General features: G+C 41.9%; 1 protein-coding gene across 3 annotated transcripts in view; it reads left to right on the top strand.

Moving 5' to 3' along the window:
- Positions 1-12,152: 12,152 nt before the first annotated feature.
- Positions 12,153-25,871, top strand: part of DYRK1A (dual specificity tyrosine phosphorylation regulated kinase 1A) — a 140,616-nt gene continuing 126,897 nt past the window's right edge. Inside the window, exon 1 of one of the 3 annotated variants that reach the window (XM_060098484.1) lies at positions 12,153-12,465. The gene's annotated coding sequence lies outside the window, so the exon portion shown is untranslated. Of the gene's footprint in view, positions 12,466-13,748; positions 13,905-25,871 lie in introns of those variants that run through there. The other 2 variants (XM_060098486.1, XM_060098483.1) reach the window with 2 other exon arrangements.

Genomic DNA, 25,871 nt, shown 5'->3' with positions numbered 1-25,871 from the left:
GAATATTAGACAAAGTGCTGTGTGCCTGAGTGTACTCTTTCAGCCTTTACTTCTCCAAACCAAATCAAAGATCAGCTCTGCATTGCTGTTCACAATGCTGAGTCTCTCTGCTACACCATCCTCACCAACAAGATGGCTCCTACAAATTATATGACTTTTCCATGTGATTCTTATTCAGTATCACACTCCTTGCTTATCAAGAATCTGTGTCCATTTAAACTATTAAAATCACAAAATGATGACACTGGAAAGAAAATCGAGGAAATACAATGGAGTTATACATTTCTTTGGTTTACCCAAAAGAAATTAGTAAAAGGAAAAAAAGAAAAAGAAACAAAGGGACAAGGAACAGACTGCATAAGTAGCAAACAAATAGCAAGATGGAGGCATAAATTCAGTCATATCAGACATTAAATTAAAATGGATCAAATTATAATTCAAAGACAAAGATCATCAGGCTCAATAAGAAAAGATCCAATTATATACTATTTCACAGAGTTACACTTTAAATATAAAGGCAGAGTTAGGCTGAAAGTGTTTTTCAAGTGCACATGAAATATTCACCAAAATAGACTATACATTGAGTGACAAAGCAAGTCTTAAAAAATTTCAAAGGATTGAAATCACGCTGAGAATTCTCTTACTATAGTGGAATTAAAGTTGAAATCAATAACAAAACTAAGTAGTTATCTGTAAATATTAAGCCACACATTCTTAACCCATGTGTTAAAGAAAAAGCACAATGGATTAGAAATATCTTGACTTGAAATGATAATTAAAATATAATCCATCAACATGTGTGGGGTATAGCCAGAGCAGGGCTTGACATATATTGTTCTAATGTGCAAACTAGAAGACAAGGTGAAAGCTAATAACCTAAACTTCAATCTGAAAAGGCTTAGAAAAATAAGAGCAAATTTAACCAAAAGTAAGTAGGACAGAAATACTTTTAAAAAGGCCCTAAATCAATGAAATGGAAAAAACAGAATGCAATAGACAAGAATCAACATGACCATGAATCAACATGATCAATCTTTATTAAAAGATTAAAAAAATAGTATAATGTTTACAAGACTGTTGAATAAAAATGAGTGAAAACACAAGTTATCAATACCAGTCATGAAAACTTAGATTTCACCACAGATCCTACAGATAAGGAAAGGATAATAAGAGGAAATTAAGAGCAACTTTATGTCAATAAATTTGACAGGTTAGATAAAATGGAGAAATTATTTGAAAAAATCAATTTATCAAAAACTGATACAAGAAGGAGTATAATCTCTGAGTATTCGCATATTGTTTAAAGAAATGGAATCTGTTATTAAAAACAGTCATATCAGACATTAAATTAAAATGGATCAAATTATAATTCAAAGGCAAATATCATCAGGCTACACCATCTATGTAGAATGTAAAATAGAATCTATGTAATTATGTAATCTATGTAAAATAGATTCTATGTAAAATAGATCCTATGTAAAATAGAATCTATGTAATTATAGTGCCATAAGTACATGATGAAAAAAGAAATGGAATCTGTTATTAAAAACAGTCCCTCTATAAAAACTTCAGTCCCAACTGACTTCACTGTTAAATTCTTTTGAAAATTTAATGAAGAAATGATACCAATCTTATATAACTCTTTCACAGGAAGGAGAAAAGAGGAATATTTCCTCACTCATTTTATGAGGCCAGCATAACGTTGAGAACAGAACCTGATGAGAACATTGTAAGAGAGTTACAGACCGATATCTCTGATGAACACAAAAATCTTAAACAAAAAATTAGCTATTATTAACAAAAAATCACTAGCAAAATAAAGGAGGAAAGCCATATGATCCTCTCAATAGATTCAGAAAAGTCACTCAGTGAAATTCAACACCTGTTCATCACAAAAACACACAGTAAAGTAGGAATAGAAGGAAACTTCCTGCATTTGATAAAAGTATCTGGAAAGCCTATGGCTAATATATGAAATCCTAGATCATGAAATACTGAATGCTTTTCCCTCTAGGATCAGGCGAGACAAAAACGTTTGCTATCACCACTTATATTCAACATTATACTGAGGTTCAAGTATGTACAATCATGGGAAAAAAGAAATAAAAAGCACACAGTTTGAAAATGAAGTAAAATATTATTTACAGATAAGTTGTGTACACAGAAGATCTAAAGGAATTTACAATCTATCAAAAGTAATTAATGAATTAAGCAAAACTCTGGGATACATGGTCAATATACAAAAATCAATTATTTCCATATGTTTGCCACAAATTAATTGGAAAATGAAATGGTAGGGTTAGAAAACTGCTCTAAGGAGCCACTCAAACATAACTGAGGACACTTACTTGACACTTACTTATTCCTTGCTAAAACCTGTATTGATCACTGGTATAAGAAACATGAAAGATATTCTAGCAAAAATTTCTGTATAAATGTAAAGTGATATTGTTGGTAATGTTATCATTGCAGATTGTTTTCGAGGGGAGAACTTTACAGAGGAAGTACAGGCAAAGTTGAACCATGAGCAAAGTATGTTATTACCTTCAGGGCATCCTTAACTTAAACCAGATAATTATTCACAGGCTCAGAAACCCCTGGGACAAGAAGCCATGGCTATAAGCCAAGAGAGAAAAAATTGGATATTTTCTTAATACCCACTGAAGAGAGGAAAAGCAATTACAGAGTAGATCATTTAAGTAAAGGAAGTTGGGGAAACACCATCAAGTTGGTATCCAGCCAATTATTCAATCGGATGATAGTATAAATCATGCAACAGATATTCTCTTGCTTACCCCAAAGTTTCAGGAATTGCCTCATTGAGTTTTTAGCAGTAATGAATTGGAGAGGTGAGTCAATCTACGCCTCCCACCTCTGTTCTTCTCACAGATGAGAAAATGGCAGCCTAGAGGGGCTATGAGATTTGCCCCAAGTTGACCCACTTAACTGCAGAGTCGGGGGAGAGACAGGCCACCTGAAGCCTAGTCCAGGGCTCTCTCCATCTCTTCTGCCTTCCTTCCATCAGGTTTTGAGAGAGAATTTACAAAGTGCTTGCAGCAATTTGAAGGAAATAACACAAGCACTAAAGGTGGGCAGAGATCACCAGCAGTCTTGAACCTGGAGGCTCCCCTGTAGGGGTGGAAGGACTTTCCCCCCACCTTCCTAGGTTCAATAGTTAAGTGGGTCAACTTAGGGCAAATCTCATAGCCCCCCCTTGGTTGCCATTTTCTCATCTGTGAGAAGGACGGAGGTGGGAGGTGTAGATTGACTCACCTCTCCAATTCGTTACTGCTAAAAACTCAATGAGCCAATTCCTTAAACTTTGGGGTAAGCAACAGACGATATTTGTTGCATGATGATTTGTACCATCATCCTATTGAATAACTGGCTGGATACCGACTTGATGGTGTTTCCCCATCTTCCTTTACTTAAATGATCTACTCTCTGATTGCTTTCCCACTCTTAAATGGGTATTAAGGAAATATCCAATTTTTTCTTTCTTTTTGTTGGAGCTGGTGTCTATCAGAGCCCCCTCCTCCCCCGCCCTGCCACAAGTCAATTGCTTGGACAGAGCTGGAGGTACAGAGAATGTCTTTTGTAACGTGGAATCGAAATCCAGGCATAGGAAGCAGATGAAGGAAATTTTAATGAGAAGGGAGGATATGAGAATAGTTCTCAAGAACTTAGTGAAGTAAAGAAGGAAACAAATACTTGTTGGATGCCCGCTAGGCTCCTGGTATTCTGGGCTTACTGCCACATGTTTATTTCTGAAATGAGACGTGGGAAGAGGCCTATTTTATGATATTCCCAAGATTTAGAACCTGATTCATTAGGTTAAAAACTAAAGGGACATAGGGTCTATTTTTTTCTCCTAATCACCAGTAATTCATTGTAGAAAATTTGAAAAAAGGCACAAAAAAGAGAAATACCACCTATAATTGTACCACCCTGTGATAAATATTACAAATATTTATTTTAATATATATAATTTTCATTACAAAATTGAAGTCATACCAAATCTACTACTTCATTTATTCTTTTATTATGTGTTCTATTTTGACATGATTTTAAAAAAATATATCTATTTATTGGCTGCACAGGATCTTTGTTGCGGCGTGCAGGCTCCTTTAGTTGCAGCATGTGGGCTCATTTAGTTGTGGCATGAGGGATCTAGTTCCCTGACCAGGCATAGAACCCGGGCTCCCTGCACTGGGAGTGCAGAGTCTTAACCACTGGGCCACCAGGGAAGTCCCTATTTTGACATGATTTGCCACATTTTTTAGTCAAGCCCCCACTGCTGGACATTTAGGTTGTTTCCAATGTTTCAACTTAAGGATGCCCTTGAGGGGAGTTGCTTGAAGGGTGGTGGGTTGGCCAGGGCAAGTGTTGAAAGAAAAGGAGACGTTTAGCCTGAGAAAAACTAGATTCAGGTGGGAAAATCACAGCTTTCTTCCAATATTTGAAGGTTGGTATTTGGAGGAGGAGTGAGACTTGGTCTTTGTGGTCCCAAAAGAGTGGGTGGAAAGCGTGAGGCGGTCAGTTCATGGTGTGTACAGTTAAGGGCCGCTTCAGGAGGTACTGAGTTTCCAGCTCATGAAGATGCTTAAACACAGACTAAAAATCACTTACGTTTACAGTAGAAAGACCTGAGAGTACTGAAAACACAGAAGAAGTGATTTATTCATTATTTTTTGAAGGAAAGATGTCATGGAAAAGACTTCAAAAGCAAAATTTTGGAGGCAAATCTCTTATTATTTATTATTATTTGTATCAGGGCCTAATATTTATATAATAATTTACAGTTCACAAAGTATTAGAAAGAATCCCCCTTTTAAAATGAGAGAACAGGGCTTCCCTGGTGGCGCAGTGGTTGAGAGTCCGCCTGCCGATGCAGGGGACACGGGTTCGTGCCCCGGTCTGCGAAGATCCCACATGCCGCGGAGCGGCTGGGCCGTGAGCTGTGGCCTCTGAGCCTGCGCGTCCGGAGCCTGTGCTCCGCAACGGGAGAGGCCACAACAGTGAGAGGCCCGCGTACAGCAAAAAAAAAAAAAAAAAAAAAAAAAAAAAAGAGAGAGAACAAAGTTAGGGATGCAGGCTTTTTTTTTGGTAGTAGTAGCTTTATTGAAGTATAAATACATACAATAAACTACACATACCTAAAAATAGATAAATAAAAATAAATAAATAAATTAATTAATTAATTAAAATGAGAGAAATTAAATTAAATAAAATGAGAGAACAGATTCAGAGAGGTTAAGTAAACCACCCAAGTTCCTACAGCAGGGAGGTAGTGGAGCTGGACCAGAGGCTCACGTTCACAGTCCCTACAACCGCTCACTTTTCCAGTTTCTGTTATTGCTCTGTTAAGGTCAGCAGTCCCTTCTTGAAAGTCCAGACTCACAGGACTTTGCCTGTGCCCTGCTTCACTGCAAGGCAATGAAAATGTCCCCAATGATTAATGTGAACAGAATGTCGCTGTACAGCTAACAGGTAAGGTCTCCTGTTTGTCTCTTCTACGCCATAGCAGCGACTTCACGATTAGGGGTCTGACAGGTGAGGGCGGGGCTCCTTCCCACTCTAACATCCTAGGATTCCATGATGTCTCAGAGTGCCTTCTGCTCAGGACAGGGCGCCCGTCCCTGGCGGTCGGAATGACTCTACCTGCCACATTATCCCTCTGTCTCATATATACCTTCGACCCTGTCAACTCAGACCCCCGGAACACTGGGCTTTGAGCCTCCACTCTATCTGTCTAGCTGGAAAGCACATAGCCCAGGAAATTATTCCTGTTTCTGGCATCCACCCCGAATCCTTGCCTTCCTCTTAGTGTGTTTGGGCTTGGCGCACTGAAATGAAATGTCAGATTCCCTTTTGGCTCCAGGAACTTGCCCAGCATCATCTTCCGGTGAGCGACTCCCAGATGCACCCCTGGGGGACCCTCCCCACCTGGCCTTTCTAGCAAAGTAAGTCAGCGGGTCCCATGATATTGACCCACTTCCCTGAAAACACCTCTGGGTTTATAACTCTCCCACGCAGGCTCCCTCCCAGTCTGCAGGAAGCCTGCATCCACCGTGGGACAGAGAGGAAGGCCGGAAGCAGATGGCCACCCCCTTTCAAGCCCAGAGTGAAGTGGGCTTCTCTTGCTTTTAACCATTTCCTGGTTTCAGCTGTTTCGCAATTCGATGGTGACTCCATTCTTACAAAAACGTTTACTTGGTTGCCAGTATATTTCAAGCACTGGGGGTAAAAACAAAAAGCCAGGTGAGCTAGGTCTCTGCCCTTGAAGAGCTTCCTTTCCTCCTGGCAGATGGAAAAGGAAACCTACGATGAAGATGCAGGAAGAGAAATGCTTTGATGAGGGAATGAGACCTTCCAAAAGAGAGAACAGTGTTCTGGGGGCCTCAGTTGGGGATGCCTCTACCAAGAAGGCCTGAGGGTCAGATCATGAGAGGACTGGGTGACAAACTGAGGAGTAGGAGTGTTATCCCCAAAGCAGTGAGAGCCCTTTAGGTGTTTAGCAGGTGATATTATACTGAATTTGAGAAAGAGTCCTCTGCGGCCCTGAGAAGGAGGGGGAAGGAGGAACAAGCCGAGAGGCTGGGAGGGGGCTTTTACTCTTTATGTCATTCTTTTCTGTTCTGTTTGGATTTTCAAACCATAAGCTTGAATTGTTATTTTTAAAATAAACAGTCATTATAATGGGATTAGTGGTTCCTTTTGTCTTAGTCTTTATACTCTTTATGTTATAGATTTAAAAAGGAAACATAATAAATAATTTTTGCTTTTAAAATTCTGGAATTGCTTTCAGACATGGGAAAGGACAGGCGTTTTTGTTGACCTTCACAAATGGTTTGGTTATTTGACTCTGCCCTTAAGCTGCTAATAGTACAAGCAGACAGAAGGCTGTTATTTTTGTGTTTGGGATATAGAAGCTAAAAGACTCAGCCACACAGAATTCCTGCCTAAACCTCTGTCCAGTGAGAATGCCCTAATCTATGGTTTCTCAAACTGGAGGTACTTGGGTGAGCTGCGGACTGTGCAGGAACACTGGTTTGAGAAACACTGATGAAATAGAACTAGCTCCATGGTAATCACTAACATTACTGTATCCCTTCAGTGGAATCTTCTTCTTCCAGCTTTGCCCTGCAACAATCTTTCCTCTGGCACTAGAGAAATTCTATCCATTTTAAGATCAGAAGAGAACATTTCCCACTTCTATACAAATCAATGGACAGTTTCTCGTAAAGTTTTATGATTGCCAAAAACCTCACGTAGGAAAATAGGATGGAAATAGCAGTAGATCATCATTCATTTAACAATACAAAGCAAAACAGTATTTATGGTATGCCAGATATGGTGATATAAAGATGAAAATATAGGAACCTTGCCCTAAAAGCACTTATAGTTTAGACATGCAAATACAATGTAATAAACTAATACCACTGCTATACCCACATAAATATCTTTTGCACTGAATTGAAGCAAACAGTGGAAAATAGCAGGAAATGGACATACCAAAAAACACTGTAGGAATATTAAATGAAGTCCACTACATACCTACATTAAAGCGCCAAGAAAATAGCCAAAATTCTCCAAAACTGTTGAGCTAATGAACCACTGAAGTAAGTGGCCTTTGTAGATTTCTGTGTCACTTACTTAATATTTAATTTCATGTACTTAATTGTTTTTCACAGTTTCATTAGGGTATTTTTCCTCAACCTGTTAATTTCAAGGAGGGTATTATATATATGTATGAATCAATATATTAAAGTGTATTTCTTTTCAAGTCTTGCCAAAATGTTGCAAAATACTGTTTCAAGATATCCCCAAACAGTGCAAATATCCAATTTAAACCACAATTTCACATTTTCTATTCAACCTTTATCTTGATGTCACAGAAAAAGAAAATGTTAATGATAATTCATGAAATAATACTGGTAAACATTCTTACAGGTTAGGAAAGTAATGAATATTGTATTGTCCTCCTTTTAAAAAATGACACCATTAGAACCCCATCTTGGGATAAAACAACCTTGTAGGCAACCTCATTGATGCTAGGATAATGGCAGCAGAGCATTTGGTCCCAGTGCCTGTTCAAGAGGAGGCAGGGATGCTGAGGGCAGTGAGGCTGAGAGCAGGAAAGAAGTCTGGGCTAGATCCAAGGAGAGATGGCCACAGGTAAATTGACTGTGGTGATGAATGTCTGGTGTTGATATCATATACTAGCCTAACAACAGCATATGGCCTGCGAGTTTTCTTTTCTTCTTTTCTTCCCCCTCTCCTTTCTCCTCCCCCCTTTCTTCCCTCTCTCCTCCACCTCTTCCTTCATCCCCTCCCCCCTTCCTCCTTCCTTTTTCTCCTTCTCCTTATTCTTTGCAGTAACTAAAAAAAAAAGAAATCGATAAAAATTACAATTGATATATATGACATTATATATTTCCTTTTCCCCCAAATAGGCATAGGATATACACAAGCAGGGCACAAATAGCTAATAAACATATATATACATATATACAAAGAAGATACTAAATGGTCAAAGAAATGCAAATTAAAACAAGAGGGTGTGGTAGAGTGTGGGAAAAAGCCATCTCACATACTACTTTTAGGAGTGCAAATCAGTGAAATCATTTCTGTGGGATATGTTCACAACATGAATCAAGTCTTTTAAGGATACATGCCCTTATACTAAGGAAATAACTAGACAGGCGTGTAAAATGTATATATGGGCTGTTTATGCAGCTTTATTTGTAATAACAAAAAAAAGAGGAAAACGTCCTTAAAAAAAAACTAGAGGAGCAATTAAATTAATTATGGTTCATTCAACTGATGGAATACTTGTAGCTTTTAAAATAACTATCTAAATTTCAATTGATTAACGCAGAAGTTTAGTCACAGCATAACTAAGTAAAAAAGGCAAAAGGCATAAAAGGTACTTCTGTATGTTGTATGTGTGTGCGTGAGCTCATGTCTCCCTAAGAAAATCTGGGAGGACTTATTCCAGTATGAAGCTAATAACAAGGTTTACCTCTGGGTGGTATCTATGAATAATCTTTACTTCTATTGTTTTCCATATTGTAAAACTGTCTGTAATGACCATATATTACTTTTATTTTTTGGCTTTGGACCTCCACTGTAGAGAACTGAGTGTTAACTTTTCGGTCCATTCAGCATACTACATTTGTCAGCTTAAATAAGGCCCCTCTCTTGTTTTAATTTATTTTGTTTCTTTTTAATCTGTTTGATATACATGAATTACTTTTAAAATCAGAACAAACAATAAAGCTTGTATGAGGGAACAATCAAGAACTTTCACTCAGAAGTCTGTGAGAAGGGCAAGGGTGTCCTCACCACTGTCCAGGCATGAAGTGTAAATTGTGCACCTTGTCACCTGGTATGAGGCTCAAAGATAGGATTCTTGGTTAGCTTGTTTATCCTTGGAATGTTTGGGTTATAACTCCCAGTGGGGTTCCAACTACTGAACTTTTGGGCTTAGTATGGTACACCACCAAGAGTGGTCATGAACAGATTTGGAAACCAGCAAAAAAAACCCCTGGCACCTGGACTTAGATCAGTGTATCAGTCTGCCGGGACTGCCATAACCAAATACCACCAACCAGGTGGTATTGTCTCACAGTTCTGGAGGCTAGAAGTCCAAAACGGAATCTTGTTCCAAGCCTCTCTACCAGTTTCTGGCAGCCTCAGGTGTAGGTGGCGTTCTCCCTGTGTCTTCACATCATCTTCCCTGTGTCTGTGTGTTCAAATTTTACTTTTTTATAAGGACATCAGTCATTGGATTAGGGCTCACTCCAATGACCTTATCTTGATTACCTCTGTAAAAACCCGATCTCCAAATAATCTTGCATCATTTTGGTGTTGTGGAAAGAACATAGGCTTTGCAATTACACATGAGTTTAAATCTTGGCTTTACCACTTACTGGTGGTATGACCTTGGGAAAGTTATTTAATTATTCAGGACTTGATTTCTCACTGGTATAACGGGGATGTAATGTTGCTGAGGTTTAGAGTATACCCTGGAATGTACTGGGTATGTGCAGGATGTTACCATCTGTGATTTGGGGGTCTTTGCTTGTAGATGTTAATTTCTATGACTAGATATATTTGTAATACATCTGTCAGTGGACCTGATGGGAAGATTGTCAGATGAGAGCAAGGATTTAATCACTGAACCTAGTCAAGACTAAACTGGCATCTGTACCAGAGTCCTTCCTGCCTACATGGGTTCACATGCTTGGGATTAGCATAATTCACAGGTTACTTTTTAGGTGAAGCCTGTATAAAACCATTTTACAGCATTCCAACCTGGACAGCTTATTTTATTGATCAACGTTGTTTAAGGCTGTCATACTGGGAGGAGGCATGGTGGTGGCGGTGGGGTGGAGGGGAGAAAGGGTGCAGCCTTCTAGATATGAAGACCAGCAATGCCTTCTATTACTGCATGACTATAAGCTCAAGATTCTGCTTCACCCTGATAACCTTCTAGATGGACTTGACTGAAGACAAGGGCACATTTCTTGAGACACTGTCATATTCTTTTCAGGTTATCTAGAAGATTACTTATGCAAGTTTCCTTCATTACCAGCAATAAACATTTTTTAAAATAAATTTATTTATTTTTATTTTTGGCTGCGTTGGGTCTTTGTTGCTGCGCAAAGGCTTTCTCTGGTTGCGGTGAGCGGGGGCTACTCTTCGTTGCGGTGCGTGGGCTTCTCATTGCGGTGGCTTCTCTTGTTGCAGAGTACAGGCTTCAGCAGTGAGCAGTGGCTCACGGGCTCAGTAGTTGTGGCTCGCGGGCTTAGTTGCACTGCAGCATGTGGGATCTTCCCGGATCAGGGCTCAAACCCATGTCCTCTGCATTGGCAGGCCAATTCTTAACCACTGCGCCACCAGGTAAGTCCCACCAGCAATAAAAAATGGACTCAAATTTAATTTAGTGTTAAAGGTTGCAGATGCTTAAGTGTCCTGATAGAAGTGAAACTGTGGTGGATGGGGGTGGGTTTGGCGGTGGGAGCCGGGAGAAGAGAAACAGGAGGGAGGAAGGAGTTGGTTGTATAGGTGGAAGTGTAAGTTTGGGCAGAGTCAAGATTGCAATCTCTCACCCCAATAGGGACACTCTTCGCCACTTCCTTCAAAACAATCGAGTTGAATGTGGACTTTAACTGCATTACTAATTTTGAAAAAGTCGGCACTCTAAAAGAACTTTTGATAGTCATGGCAACTTTTGATACCATGAGAATCAGTCTGAAGTAAGTTATTTGCCTACTTTTTGCCTAATTTATCTTAAGTTTAGTCTGGTTTCTTTCATGGCCTGTGCTAATTTGAATGGTTGCCTTAGTATATCAGGGTTCTAATAACTGTAGGAGGGAAACATTTGTTGGAAAAACTCAAGTGTCTTTTCTCCAGTCACACAGGCTAGAGACCAGTATTTATAACGGGGTTGTTTTTCCTTTTGATTTGTACTAAAAGATTAAAAACATTTTATTTATCGGAGTATAGTTGATTTACAATGTTGTGTTAGTTTCAGGTGTACAGCAAAGTGAAACAGTTAGACATATTCATACATCTGCTTTTTTTTAGATTCTTCTCCCATATAGGCCATAGGGTTGTTTTTCTTTACACCTGTAAGATTGTATCTGCAGCCACTGCACTTATGAACGGTTTAAGCTTCCGAAAAAATTGATACATTATCATAAGATTGCAAAAACAAGCTTAGAAATAAATCCATAAACTGGTGAATAAGAGTAAAATATTATGTATCATATCCTTTTTACCATAATATTAAATGCCATTTTACTAGACTTGATACAAAATATAATTTCAGACAGTGGCTGTCTACTAATTACATAGTAGCCAGCACAGCAGGGCTACTAGCGTACCTAGGTTTTAATGCCTGGGGAGCACACCTCGCAATATTTAGTCAGGAAGAAGGTCTAGATAAAACAAAGATAAACCAAGGCCAGAATATTAATAAATTGTGGGCGGATCTAGAATCTGGAAACTGAGACGGTACATGAAAAAGAAAATCAGGGAGTTGGACAAAGATACAGTAACAGCTTAAGACGATTAATTTTCGGGGAATTCCGACGGGGAAGGAAGGCTGTGCCCGGAAAGGCGGGAGGGGGGGCGGTTGAAATCCGTGGGAATGCCTGGGAGAGCCTGCACAGCCTAAAGTTTTTATGATGGCTCCGTCCATAATTTCTGTACGCTTGCATTGGCCGCCTCAAAGACCGAGAGACAGGATTTAATCAAGGTGTCAGCCGCAGGGGCATCGTGAATGCGGGCGAAGCGTCCGGAATTCCTGAGATGTCTGAAACGCGGAGGCGGCCTCTTCCCCACCCCCCGCCGCAGCCTCCGTGGGCATTTTCCGGCGAGGGGGGCACGCGAGCCCTTCGAAGAACAGCTTAAACCCGCGGACGTGCGCGGCTGGCGCGCTCCCCGGGGATGAAGGTGAGAACCCCCCGGCCCAGGCGCGCGGGGGGTGGGTTCCCCGGGTCCCCACGCGGCCTCAGAGTCCGGCCCCCCTCCCCCCGGAGCAGGCGGGGCTGCGGGCGCACGACGCGGAAGCGCTGGGCTGCGAGGGCGGTGGCGCGGGGCCCGCGCGCGCTCTGCGGGCCGCAGTCGGCGCGGGCGCGGCGGGCGCGGCGGGAGCGGGGCGGGGCGCGGCCGGGCGGCCGGGGAAGAGGCGGGCGCTCGCGCACAGGCCGGGCCGCCGCCTCGCCCTCCTTCCTTTTCCCCTTCCCTACCTCGGCCCGGCCATCCCCCTCTTCTCCCCTCCCCCGAGCGAATCACGCGCCCTCCTCTGACACTCGTAGCGGGCCCGAACTCCGAATTTATCCTTCACGTGACCTGAGGGGGGTTGGGTGGTTGGTTGGGGACGGACGGGGAGAGGGAAAGGAGGGAACGGAATCTGCCGTTACCCGAGCAACAGGCCCCGCCCTCCGGCTTGGGGCCGGGGGGCGGGAGGAGGACGTCTGCACGTCAGCCTGGGTTTTGCGTTTTGATTGACAGTTGCTATAGCGACCGGGTCGGTCCGTCGCCATTTTGTTGGTTGGTTTTTTTTTAAACCCTTTCGCTTCCCGCCCGAATAATAATAAAAAGCCCCATTGGAGTGAGGCGGGGGTGGCGGCGGCAAGAGCGGCGGGGGGATCCGGGGAGACTGCTGCCGTCGCTGCTGCTGATCGCGGCCCGGGACGGGCTCAGGGAGCGGACACCCCGAGCGGGGGGTGCGGGCGCCGCCGCCGCCGCCGCTTCTGCTGCTGTTCCTGCTGCTGCTGTTGGTGCCGCTGCCGCCGCCGGCGAGCGGGCGGGACCGGTGTGAGTGTGAGAGTGTGTATGTGAGTGAGCGTGTGCGAGGACGAGTGTGCGTGCGTGTGTGTGTGAGTGTGTGAGTGTCTGTCTGTCTGTGCGGGGACTCGGGGGCGGGCGGTTCGGGCTCTCCTGGCGGAGGAGCCGCCGCCGCCGCCGCCGCTCGGGCCCCGGCGCTTCTCGCTGCGCAGGTTTGGAGCGCGCGCCATTTTGTGAGATTTACAAAATCCTCCTCGGGAAGAAGCCACCGGCAGCGGCCGCGACTCGGCGCCCGGCCTCGCCGCCGCCGCCCTCCGCGCCGGGCCGGGCCTCGCGGCCCCGCCGCCGGGAGTCGGGGTCCGGGGACTGCGGTATTTGCCGGGGAGGGTGCTGTCGCCTCCCCGGCCCCGGGCGCCGCTGGAACCGCGAGCCGGAGAGAGACTGAGGAGGCTGCGGCTCGGCCGCAGAGCCGGGAGCGCCGGGGGCGGAGAGAGGAGGCCGGGGCGGCGCTGGCTGCGGAGGCCGAGGCGAGAGCGCAGCGGCGAGAGCCCGAGGCAGAGACTCACCGGAGGGAACGGCGCGAGCGCCCCGCCATCGTCCCGGTGAGTGTCCGGCCCGGCCCGGCCGCGGCCCCGGCCCCGCCCGGCCCGGCCCGGCGCCCGGCTCCCCCCGCGGCCTGCAACCGGGCCCGTGCCGAGGCCGGCCGGGCGGAGGGAGGGACCTGCCATTTTAGGAGGAGGCGCCGCGGCCCGGGGCCGGCCGCCGGGGGAGGGAACCCGACAGGCCCGGTCCCGGAGGAGAGGCGGGTGCGAGCGGAGGGAAAGTTGCGGAGGGTGGGAGATGGGGCCGCGGCCTCCCGGGAGCCGGGGCCTGGGGGCCGGAGAAAGCGCCAGACCTTCACTGGTCGCCCGAGCGAAGGGGAGGAGGTTGTCTTCCTCCTCCTCCTCCTCTTCCTCCTCATCCTCTTCCCCCAGCTCCTCCCTCGTCCCTCCTCTTGGTCCCCACCAGTGTGGGAACGGCCGGGGTTCTCCGCAAGGACAATGCGCGGGTTAAGAAAATGGGGCTGGCTGCCGGGCTAGGCGCCGTGGAAGGTCGCGAGCCCGGTCCCCGCGCGGCCCTTTTGGGGTGTGTGCTGGAGCCAGGGCACTCGGCATGCTCCGAAGTTGTGCAGTGAGTGCAAGTGAGCCCGGCCACTCGAGGTGGATTGATGACTTGTTTAGCAGCGGGAGGAATTGGTGGCTGAGGATGCGTAAATTATCATTGATACCTGGGTATTGCAACGGAACTTCACAAGTCTGTTAATAGGCACAGACCCACTGTCGTTTAGAGCCACCGGAGCTGCTGAATAGCTTCACACTTAGCGAAAGGCCCCTCCCTGGTCCAAAATAGTTAAAAATGGCAGAATTAGTGAGTGAGTGACTCTGACTCTGTGCCTGTCGTCCAACCCTTGGATGATGTGGATCTTGTAATCTAGGTGCAGTACTTGAATGCCAGCACCATTTGGTTCTTGAATTCCGCCCAAGTTGTCAGAAAATACACCTTATAACATTGTTTTCACACTGATTTAAAGATTAGGACGAATAGCGCCAGGCACTTTTCTTCAGGGCCTTATGTGTGTTAATTAAGTCGCTTATCCTCCCGGTAGGAACTGTTACCCATTTCACAGATGAGGAAACTGAGCGGTGACTCATCCAAGGTCATACAGCTGGGACCAGGAGTCTGTAGCCAGCCTGGGCTCTTAATCACTAGGGTATAACTCATTATTGTAAATACTGGCAAATTTTGGAGCGATCTGTGTGTAATGACTCAGGGTTCTAACCTAGAGCTTCTGTCCACGTATAGTGTTTTGCATGGAATTAACTTTGTGGTTTGCGGAAGCGGAAAGGAAAGGTTGAGGTGAGGGCCTCTGAATGAAACTAAGTAGTCAGTTTCTGTCCCCCCCCACCCCCCCCCCGCTCCCAAGCAAACTACGTAGACAATTTTTGAATGGAAGGAATTAAAAAATATTATTCAGTGAGTTTTTGTTCACACTTAAATTTAATTAGAGTCATGTAACTATTGATGAGTCATAAGAAAGTTTTGTGCAAAGTTATTTTTAGTTACTTTTTATCTTTGAATACTTAAGATTTTCTCTGTGATCCTTTACACTTTACATATACAAAGTATTTAAGAATGGATATATTTAATATTTTGATTTTGGGGGCGTTTTCATAATTCAGTGGAATTACCTTTAGCTTTTGTTTTGTAAACTTCTCATATCTTGATAAGTTACGAGAATATTTTTTTCAGCTAGAGTATAAATGTGGAAAGAGAATTAAAATTTCAGGTGCTAAGATTTTAAACGGAAGAAGATCGTTTCAAAGAGACTGCAGTTATGAAAAAAGTTCACTCAGTTATATTAAGATTTTTAGTATACATATGACTTACATTTAAAGTACCCCAGCGCTTTTGGAGGATTTGCCTTGGAATAGCAGTGATGTTTATGGTGGCTGTCCAAATTCATTTAGACTTCAAACCTTGCCAAAAAGTTGAGTCCTGTCAATGTCTACAGCAAGTTGTAATGTAAAACTGAGTATAAAAAGTTCATAAGCGTAAGCTCAGAAGTTAATTATCCTGGAAGGAAGGGTCTCTCCTGTGTCTGTAAGGTGAAGAGTCACTCCTTTGAAATCTAAAAAAGATTATGGATTTGAATAGAATTAAGTGAGTGGACGGTCCTTATTGGTAGGGGTGGGAGATGGACTGAGTGATCTAGTGAGATCTTGTGTTTGTTTGGAATATGGAATTTAGGTTTAAGATCGTTTCTTACATTTCTTTTAAAGACTTTTTGGTGGAATTTAATGGAAACTTAACAAACATACATAGTTACTGTGTCCTGGGGATTCAAAAATTGAGTTAATCCAGCCTCTTTTAAGGGCACTAACATTCAGAACGAATGAAGATGTTCCATTGTAATGCAGTGTCTTGTTTGGGAATGTAGATGTTAAAAAAAAACCTGGCTTAGAATTTTTTCCTCCTCTAGAATATTGTCTGATATCTGCCCCTTAGTTTCATTTATGGAGATTTTTTTGTGTGTATGACTTAGAGATATTGCGGTGGGGAGTGTGGTAAGTGCAACAACTGATATTTAAAGAATTTACATAGGTTTTTGTAGAGCTACAAATCCCCATGAAACTAAATTTAAGATAACTTGTTATAATACGTGGTGAGAGTGACCTTTGGCATATGTTTTGTTTTGAAACTGTGCAAAGAAAGAAGATGCTAATTTGTATTGAATCTTGGATACTACTTGAAAACAAAACAAAAAAAAGCTTAGAAGTTTAGAATGCCCAGGGATGTTTTCACATGCATGTTTATGCTTGTCAACTATCTAGTCATGGGGAGAAAACTTGAATAGAAGTAACTTTATTATGTGTGAGAAGGGAGTTAATTGCCTTCTACATGATCTTAAAGATAAGCTTAATAGAAGAGGGGGCTTCATTTGTGACTTTATTTGTGGTAAGGTGTGTGCCAAATTTTCTTTGCTTTAACATTCACTTTTGTCTCAAAGAACTTTCACATTTCCTACATGCCCACCCCCACCCCCACCCGCAAGCAGTTTCTCTTTTTATCCCCCCCCCCGAGAAAAACTTTATCTCAACCCAGCAGAACCCCAAAACTTCCAGAGTCTTTATAAAGAACTTGACTTTTCTCTCCCAGAATTTTAGTAGTCTTAGAATTTTGTTGTATTACTATCAGTAATTTAAACTGTGAGCTAAGAGTCACTATTTTCTGTTGAGTTTTTTGGTGGTTTTACCTCCAGATACTTCTGTGTATTTTCTGTTTAGAAGTAAAGATATTACTTGAAGCTATCAAACATGATCACCTGAAACTTGACACTATCACACTTTGCCCTGTAAGGTGAAATGCGTGACTTTATTACTTTTGTGTGAGCACCTTACATGTATACATAGTGGTTATGTTTTTTGAAGGACTTCTTACCGTATATCATTTTGACAATGGGCAATGTTTTGATGGCTAGAGAAATTATAGTAATTCATAATCCAGGGCATGCACAGATTTGGTTTAAAAATTTTGGGGGGGGTTTTAAAATTTGTGGTTAATTACTTGGAAAAATCATCAAATTATTTTAAATTACTTAAAATTTCTTCCCAGTTGTCTCTAAATAAAGAAATCATTTGAAATCTTGCCTTATGTCAATGCTGTAATGTTAAGCTAGAGCTGTAAAGTTTACCATTGGTTATGTGAAAGTGAAATGTTGACTTCACATGACTAAAGTAATTAATTTAAGGCTCATATTAGGCAATTAGAGACAAGTCTTGTTTCCTAACCTAGTGGCTACAGGCAGCCTTAGTTTCATTTTTTGGTGTATGAAAACAAAATGAGTTGGAAATATTGCATTGTATAAACCAGCTAAATGTTTTTAAAAAGTTATGGTTTTGCTTTGAAATCCTACTTGCAGAGTTGTATAACAAGTTAAAATTCTTCATTGGAGATAACTTATGGTACATTGAACATTAAGATAATGTAGTTCCTTGTAGGCATACTTTTTGCTAATACAGAACCATTTTGGCTTTTCAGCAATTGGTTCTTCTCCCAGAGCTATGTATCCTCTCTTCTAGAAGGCGACTTTTAAAAGTTTGTAATACTGTTAAAGTTTTGTTTGTTTGATGGACATGTGCCCATATCTGATATATAGTGCATAATAGTTTAAAATGTATCTTTACTCTTGATGAATTATTTTCAGTTTTATCTCCCCATAATTGGATTGCTTGTTCAAATTCATTTTGTGGAGAGGGGCTTAGTGAACTTGTTTAACATGGAATGAAACTGGTTTCAGCATCACTTCTATTTTAAATAACATACCTGTTCATTAAATAATCCCCTTATTTCTCTAAGTATATAAAACTTCGACTGGAAAGAGTTTATTATTTTTTTAAGTTTTATGGATATTGGTGGTTAAGGTTGGCAGTTCAGCACATGCATTTGGGTAAGAAGATGCTCAAATTGTGACATCTATCCAAAATCTGCTTGATAGCAAGTTAGAGAGAGCAGTTGAGGAAGCATGGTAACTGTGGAGAGAGTATTGGCCTGTGAGATGGTGCCAGGCAGAGCCTCCTGAGTCAGGCAGGTCTGGAATCTCAACAAGTCCTTCCACTCACTGGCAGTGTGGACTTAAGGCACAGTGATTTTGCTAAGTATCAGTTTCTTCATCTGTAAAATGGGGTTGATGATACTTACCGTGGGGTTCTTGTGAAGACTGAGATGGCACACATACATTTCTTAATAGCTTCTCCCTCTTTTCCTCTTCTTCATTTATACTCATCCTTATGGTCTCAGCATAAATGCTACTTCTTCAGAGGCCTTCCCCCAAACCCCAGTCTAAGTAGGATTCCTTGGCCATGCATTCTTACAGACTCTGCTTTTTTTGACAGCCGTTACTAAAAGTTGCTATACAGTTATTCATATGTACGCATAAGTACATGTACTCATTTATTGTCTGTCTCTCCCTCTCTCCACTAAACTGTAAGGTCCATCTGGACAGGAATAATTCTGTAACCCCAGTGCCTGGCACATAACAGGTGTAGCTAAATGTACATGTACATGGAACGGTGGAATGAGGAACCTGTGTGCCACATCCTGCCTGAGCACCACTCCTTAGTTCTGCAGCCTTGGGCAAAGTAGCTTCTGAGCTTTAGTGTCCTATATCCAGACGTGCAGAGCCCCCGCTGCCTTGCCCAGGATTTTGAGAACGTGAAATGAGATACTGTAATGAGGTGTTTTGCAAAAAGTGTAAAATGCCATATAAATGTAAGTGGTACAGTAGCAATAATTTCAGTAGTGAGGTTACCCAAGAATTTATAATTAGAGTTTCAGCTTTACTGAGCTGGTAAGTAGCTGTTATGTAATATTTATTAGTAACTTAATCTTTCTCTATGCATTAGTTGGAACACAAGATTGGACCTGTGTTCTGACTAAATACAGTGGCTTAAACAAGGAGTTTACTTCTCTCTCATATAAGTAGTCTAAGGCTGATGTGGTGGCTCCAAGATATAGGGGACCTTGGTTCCTTCCGTCTTGTTTTCCTATGCTCAAGGGGACACCATTTCCTGTATAGTTCAAGACAGCTCCTCACCACACTCACAGTCCAGGAACAGGATGTGGGGAGAGAACATCCCCTCTTTAAAGACAAACCTGGAAGTTGCATATGTGACTTTTGTTCACACCCATTGGTCAGAACTTAGGTGGCCACATGTAGCTGCAAAGGAGGCTGGGATATGTGGTCTTCAGTAGGTGGCTGTTTGGCTGAAAATCTGTTTCTACTGAAAGAAGAGAATCGGGGTGGGGGGGATTATGAAACATTGCCTGTCACACTTTCAAATGTTTTGGAAGAAACTTACAGAAATGAACTTTGAAAAGACAACTTATTGCACTAATTAATAAGTTTATATTCCATATTTGCTCTTTTGAGCAAATTACTCTTTTGAACTATGGTATACCAATTGAAATAGACTATCAGTACATAGTATATAGAGTATATACGTAGGTAGTCAGATTCGAAAAAATGTAACTAAACTTCTAGTAGTGAAGGAATTTTGGGTCACATTATTTTACTGACGGTATTTTCTGATAGAAACATGATTCTTGATTGCTGTGACTATTATATGTAAACAGTATTTGAAATCTAAGCTCTTGGATTTAGTTTTAGCAGTCCCCTTGACCGTTCTGTATGTATTTGTGCTCATATCCTCGGCAAGCAATACTAGGATATTGTGATTCAGTATCGCAATATCTTGTTAGGTTTTCAGTAAATGTTTGAATCACTGAAGTTGCAAGGAGGATGATAGCAGTGATATTTAAACATTTTCTGTCCAGTATCTTCCTCTTTATTTCATGGGTTTGACAAAAGAGGAAGGTCTAGGATTCTTTGAACTAACGTATAATTAGGTCAAGTAGAGACCTGAGGAACTGATGGGTCTCAAACAGTTTTCAGGAGAACTTGTCAAAGTTGTGGGATTCCCAAGCTCCGATACTTCTCTTTCTGTAGGTATGGGTGACACTGTAGAATCCCCTTTCTTAATTTGGACTCCAGGTAATCCTGATGCAGTAAAAACATTTTGAGAAACATTGACATAGTTCATCTCTCATTTTAGAGAAGGAAAGGGATGCAGAGAAAATAAGTGACTAACCAGTGCCTCAGAATAAGCAGGTCTGGGGGACTAGCACATGTTTTCCTGCTCTTAGTTCTTTGTTCTTTCTACAGAAGAGGGGACAGAGAATAGAGTACAACTGCACTTTTGATTTTATAGGAAGATCTGTTGTTTTCAAATATGTTGCTATTTATGTGTGAGCTCATTGGTAGTGAATGGTTGGCTCACTTACCTGTCTTCTTAGCCTCTTAGAAGCATAGCCTGAGTTGGTCAAATAAGTAGTTAAAGGTGGGAAGTTGAGGTTTTAATTCAGATGTAGTTAGTGTCGGTGCTGTAGTGGGTAGGGTAGGGTATCTCCAGCATTAGGGTAGATGACAGGTAGGTTTTGACCTGGCATGTTGAGAAGGAGCAAAGGGAGGTCATGTCCTCAAATGATTACTTTCCTTTTCTTCTGGTTTGCTTGCAGTTCTCACTGTTGAATTCATTCCTTTAGCTTAAGGTAAGAGCTGGATTCCCTGATTTAAAGTGGAAATATTCCCAGAGGAATATCCTTTATCTGTTACCAGGTTAACACTTTATTTTTATCATTTAGCTGGCTGTCATTTTAAACATTGGAGAGTAGCACCTGCGCTAATAAGAGAGCTTTTTGGGATGGGGAGGGAAGGGTCGGGCACATGTGCCCTTGCCCAAGGAAGATGAAGGGCATGTTTGAGAAATGTCTGCTTGTGGTGCAGTCCTGGAAGGGTTCATGGAGGCTTCTCTGGTGGCCGGAGGTTGGTAGCATTAGGCTGGCACTTGCTGGCCTTCTGTTGCTAAGGGTGTCCGTAATGGGACTGGATCATTTTGCTGAGGATCACTGGGCTTGATGGAATACCGAGTCATTGGAGTAGGAGTGTTCTCTTTTTCTGAGTGTTTTTTCATCTGTTTAGGGCTCCTATTTGAGCAGTCTTATATCAGACATAAAAGGTATCATTTTGATCTAGAGAATTTTAGTTCTTAACAATCAACAAGTTATGTATTTTCACGATTAAAAAAAAAAAAGATCCAGCCCGGTAGAATGGTGTCGCCCCGCCACCCCCCTGTGCTCCATAAGTAATAGCTATTTAGTTTTTCCTACTAGAAATGTTCTATACATATAAATGTACAACTGTATATGTAAGCATTTAGTATATACACGTCTGTTACAAAGCTGTATATTTAGTGTGATCCTTATTTTTTTTTAGTGTGACATTGTGTGTGTGTGTGTGTGTTTGTGTATCCACTCTGTGTACTTAAAATCAAAAGCAAATGGGATCATGCTAAACACACAGTTTTGCAACTTAAGCTTCTTGATCACCTTAGAAATATTGCCATATCAGGTGGTAGAGTTTCCCTGTTTTTTTAACGGATGGGAAGTATTCCATGTTATGGATGCAGCACAATTGAGTCAGTCTCCATTAAAAAGCATTTAAATTTTTTCCCCTATTTTTGCTATTTTTAAACAATGCTGCAGTGTACATCCTTGCACATGTAACTTTTCTGTGAGCGTTAGCCAGAGAGTACATATTTATAGGGGAAATTGCTGGTTCACCAGGTATGTGCACATTTCAATATGTATTGCCAAATTGTCTTCCAGAAAGTAGCACCAATTTGTACTTCATCAGCAGTGTCTGAGAGTGTATAGTTTTCCAAAATCTCACTAACGCTGGTGTTATCAAAGTTTTAAATCTTTGTCAATTTAATAGGTGAATAGTGAAGTCTAGTTGTTTGAATTTACATTGCTTTATGAGTGAATTTGAGCATCTTACGTTGTACTGTAAGTCTTGTACATTAAATAACAAAGTATTCATTCTTTGTTGTTTAGTTAAAATTGTTCTGTGATTTTCCTTTATTCTGTTGAATGAAAAACTTTCCATAAATTGTAAATGCTTATAAATAAATTTTAAATGCTTATAATTGTACATGCTTTGATAAATTGTAAAAGGGGATTCTTGTTCCTCTTCAACTGAGGAAACATTTGCCTGTCCTCTGTATAAGATATGTGAATTACAGTGGTAGAAACTTTGACTACAAAAGTGAATAAGGTTTGGTGACCTGTGCTGTTAGTGTTGAGATAGTTGTGTGTATACAGGCAAAATTAGCACAGGTAAGACCATGGCTGCTAACAATTAGAGCTACTGCCATACAGAGAACTAACTAGAAGAACACGGGGAAGTCAGACAGATCTGGGCATTTGAGCATGCCTTGTGGAGGAGGAGGGATTGGGAGCTTGGTCTCGAAGAATGGATGGGCTTTTTACAGTAGAACCTGGGGAAGTGACAGTCGGCTGGAAGAAGTCATATGGGCACCTGTGGTGGGTGTGCCTGGAGTATAAGAGTGTGTGTGTGTGTGTGTGTGTGTGTGTGTTATGTTGGGGGAGGGATAGGAACAATTGCAGTGAGAAATGAGAGTTGTGGGTCTTAAAAGGAATTTGAATTTGGGGCAGTTGAAGGTTTTTCAGCAGGGCGATGATGGCAGATCCATGAGTTAGGGAGATGACAGCCTAAGAAGGAAGGTTTTGAAAGGCTCATTCTAGGTGTACAGGCATGAGGAATAGAGAGGGAAAAACAAGACCAAGTTCGGAACATCTTGAGTTCCTAATAATTTAATTTTCAACAGAACAAAGTGAATATTTCTGGATTCAAATAGCATTGTGACCCAGGTTTTGGAGATAGGAGAGAATTCAGCTTTGGTGGCAGTATAGTAAAGGTCATAAGGAGTCGAGTCGAATGACTGGCTTAATGGGACAGTTGAGAATATTTCCTAGTAGGGTCCTGAAGGAACTGTGGAAGAACAGAAGATAGAATTATTATTGTAGTTCAAACCTTCCATTAGTGACAGGTGGAAATAATTTGTAGCACCATTAAAAATGAGCCAAAAAATGGGGCAGTCGGAGAAGGCAGTGTTAGAAGCTGTGATTCTGGAAAGGAACAGGTTGTATCATAGTTCACGGTTTGAAAAGTATAGAGTAGTTAAACATGTGAGGGTTGAATTTATTCTGAGTGTCTTAGTATTTTCCTGAAAAATACCATATTTATTCTGTTTATTTTCACATATGTCGTTATTGGGAGACCAATCATCTAAAAAGCATTTATCTTGTGAGGCAGATAGAGCTATTTATCGAGTACCTACGAGCGCCAAACATGGCACTAGGGCCTGGGAATCAATGCTCAAGTAAAGCCCTCGCCGTGTGTGCCATCATGGAAGTTAGTTGTAGCGGGGGATCTTTAACAGCTTGCTCCTAATCCAGAGTAGGCTTAAGGACTCAGTCGAGAGTATACATGAATTTTCATTAAAGGGAACACAGTCTATGAAATTGAGTAATGTTTGATGTTGCTTTTGAAGGTCAAAATTTTTGTCTCCTTTTAAGAGCCCCTTTGACAGTTAATTTTAGGTTAAAGTTTATTTGGATATAAGTAGGACTGCTGTCTTTAAGACAGGTACTGTCTGCTGAAAAATTTTTTCTGATTTGATCGTTTCTCCTTGAAAAAGAACAGCTGTCATCACAGTGGTGTGTTTTACCTCACCTTTACATCAAAGACATTTATTTATTTATTTGTTTGTTTATTTATTTATTTACGGCTGTGTTGGGTCTTCGTTTCTGTGCGTGGGCTTTCTCTAGTTGCGGCGAGCGGGGGCCACTGTTCATCGCCGTGCGCTGGCCTCTCACTGTCGCGGCCTCTCTTGTTGCGGAGGACAAGCCAAACACATTTATTTTTGAGAGACGTTACTGTGGTACAAAAGACTGTTTCATTAAAGTTTTCCAAAAGAGCAATGGTGAGGAAATTATTAGGATCTCAGCATATTTTGTAATCTAATTTCAATTTTTGAATTTCCCTATAGTGGTTCTGTGGTACAGTTCAAAATGTCAGTAATGCTAGGTAAATTTACCTAAGAATTGGCCTGAAGGCCCACAGCTACTCAGCAGTACTGGAGTCAGCTATGCAAAGGGAAGAAATTGAAGACAGAGTCTTAGGATTCATGGGAGATGTTTGGAAGAAGGCTGTTTGCTGAATAAGATAAAGATACAGACATCTGAAGTAAAGGATGTGGGCATATAGGGAAGGTCAAGGAATAAAATGCAATAGAATGGATAGAAATGGAGGAGAGATCTGAACAAATGGATGAACAAGAATTCTCAGTTCTTTAAAAAAAAAAAAAACCTCTTTAATGATTTATTGTGACTTCTAGGGGAAAGACTAGACTAGTCATAGGACCCCCTACCTGGATGACGTGGCTCCAGCTGACTTAAGCCGTCTTGTCTCCCATGTCTTTGCGTGTCTGCTTCCTGGGCCGGCCATCGTCCCTTCTTTCTTTTAGTTAACTTCTTTTCCTCCTCCATTTTCAGTTCAGATATTACTTTGTCAGGGAAAGCAGACCCCTGTCCTAGTCACCTCTTCTTTTTTAATATCTCATGTCTCCCCGTACTTCTCTTTCACAATGCTTATCACAGTTGGTCATTTTTTTAGTGCTTGTTTTATTAATACCCTCCAGAGAGCAGGAGCAGTGGTGTTTTGCTTCCCCTTGCATTCTGAGAGATTGGCAAGTGTTTGGCGTATGGTGAGTACCAGATAAACATTTGTTGAATGAATCAGTGAACTACGTTTTGGTCTTTACTAGTTGGTCTCAAGGACCAAATGATTACATAAGGGGAATGTACATTTGGAGTAAGAGTTGGACAGGGAATATGGGAGCCTTGAAGAAGAAGAAAAAGGTGAATCCTGTTTTTTTAAAAAATAAGCTTGGAAAACTCTATGTAGCCAGTAAAAAAACAGTTATTTACTCATGGATTAATTAGTGCATATGAAAATACCTACTAGTTGTTAGAAGTTCAGTGTTGGTATTACGGAGTTGAAAGGTTGTGCTTTCTCTATTAAAGGAGTACATAATTTTACTAGTTTATTGAAATAGATACAGTTCTTAGTTTCATTTGGAAGGGTTTTAAATTGTGGAGGGAATCAGGCTGGATGTTCTTTATGATTCTTAGCCAACAAAGTGAGGTTCATTCAATAATTATATCTGGAATGTCAATCCAGCATTTGCAGTAGCTCTTGGGTTCACATTTAAAATAAGCTCTAGCTTTGGCGTCATTTAAAAAGTGATAGAAGGGACTTCCCTGGTGGCGCAGTGGTTAAGAATCCACCTGCCAGTGCAGGGGACATGGGTTCGATCCCTGATCCGGGAAGATCCCACATGACGCAGAGCGCCTAAGCCTGTGCGCCACAACCACTGAGCCTGCGCTCTAGAGCCCGCGAGCCACAATTACTGAGCCCACGTGCCACAACTACTGAGGCTGCATGCTCCGCAGCAAGAGAAGCCGCCAAAATGAGAAGCCCGCGTGCGTCAATGAGTAGCCCCCGCTTGCCACAACTAGAGAAAGCCCGTGCACAGCAACGAAGACGC

This window comes from Mesoplodon densirostris, chromosome 5 (genome assembly GCF_025265405.1).
Source record: "Mesoplodon densirostris isolate mMesDen1 chromosome 5, mMesDen1 primary haplotype, whole genome shotgun sequence".
NCBI lineage: Eukaryota > Metazoa > Chordata > Mammalia > Artiodactyla > Ziphiidae > Mesoplodon > Mesoplodon densirostris.
The sequence above is the reverse complement of the archived record's forward strand: the minus strand, read 5'-3'. Positions and strand labels throughout refer to the sequence as shown.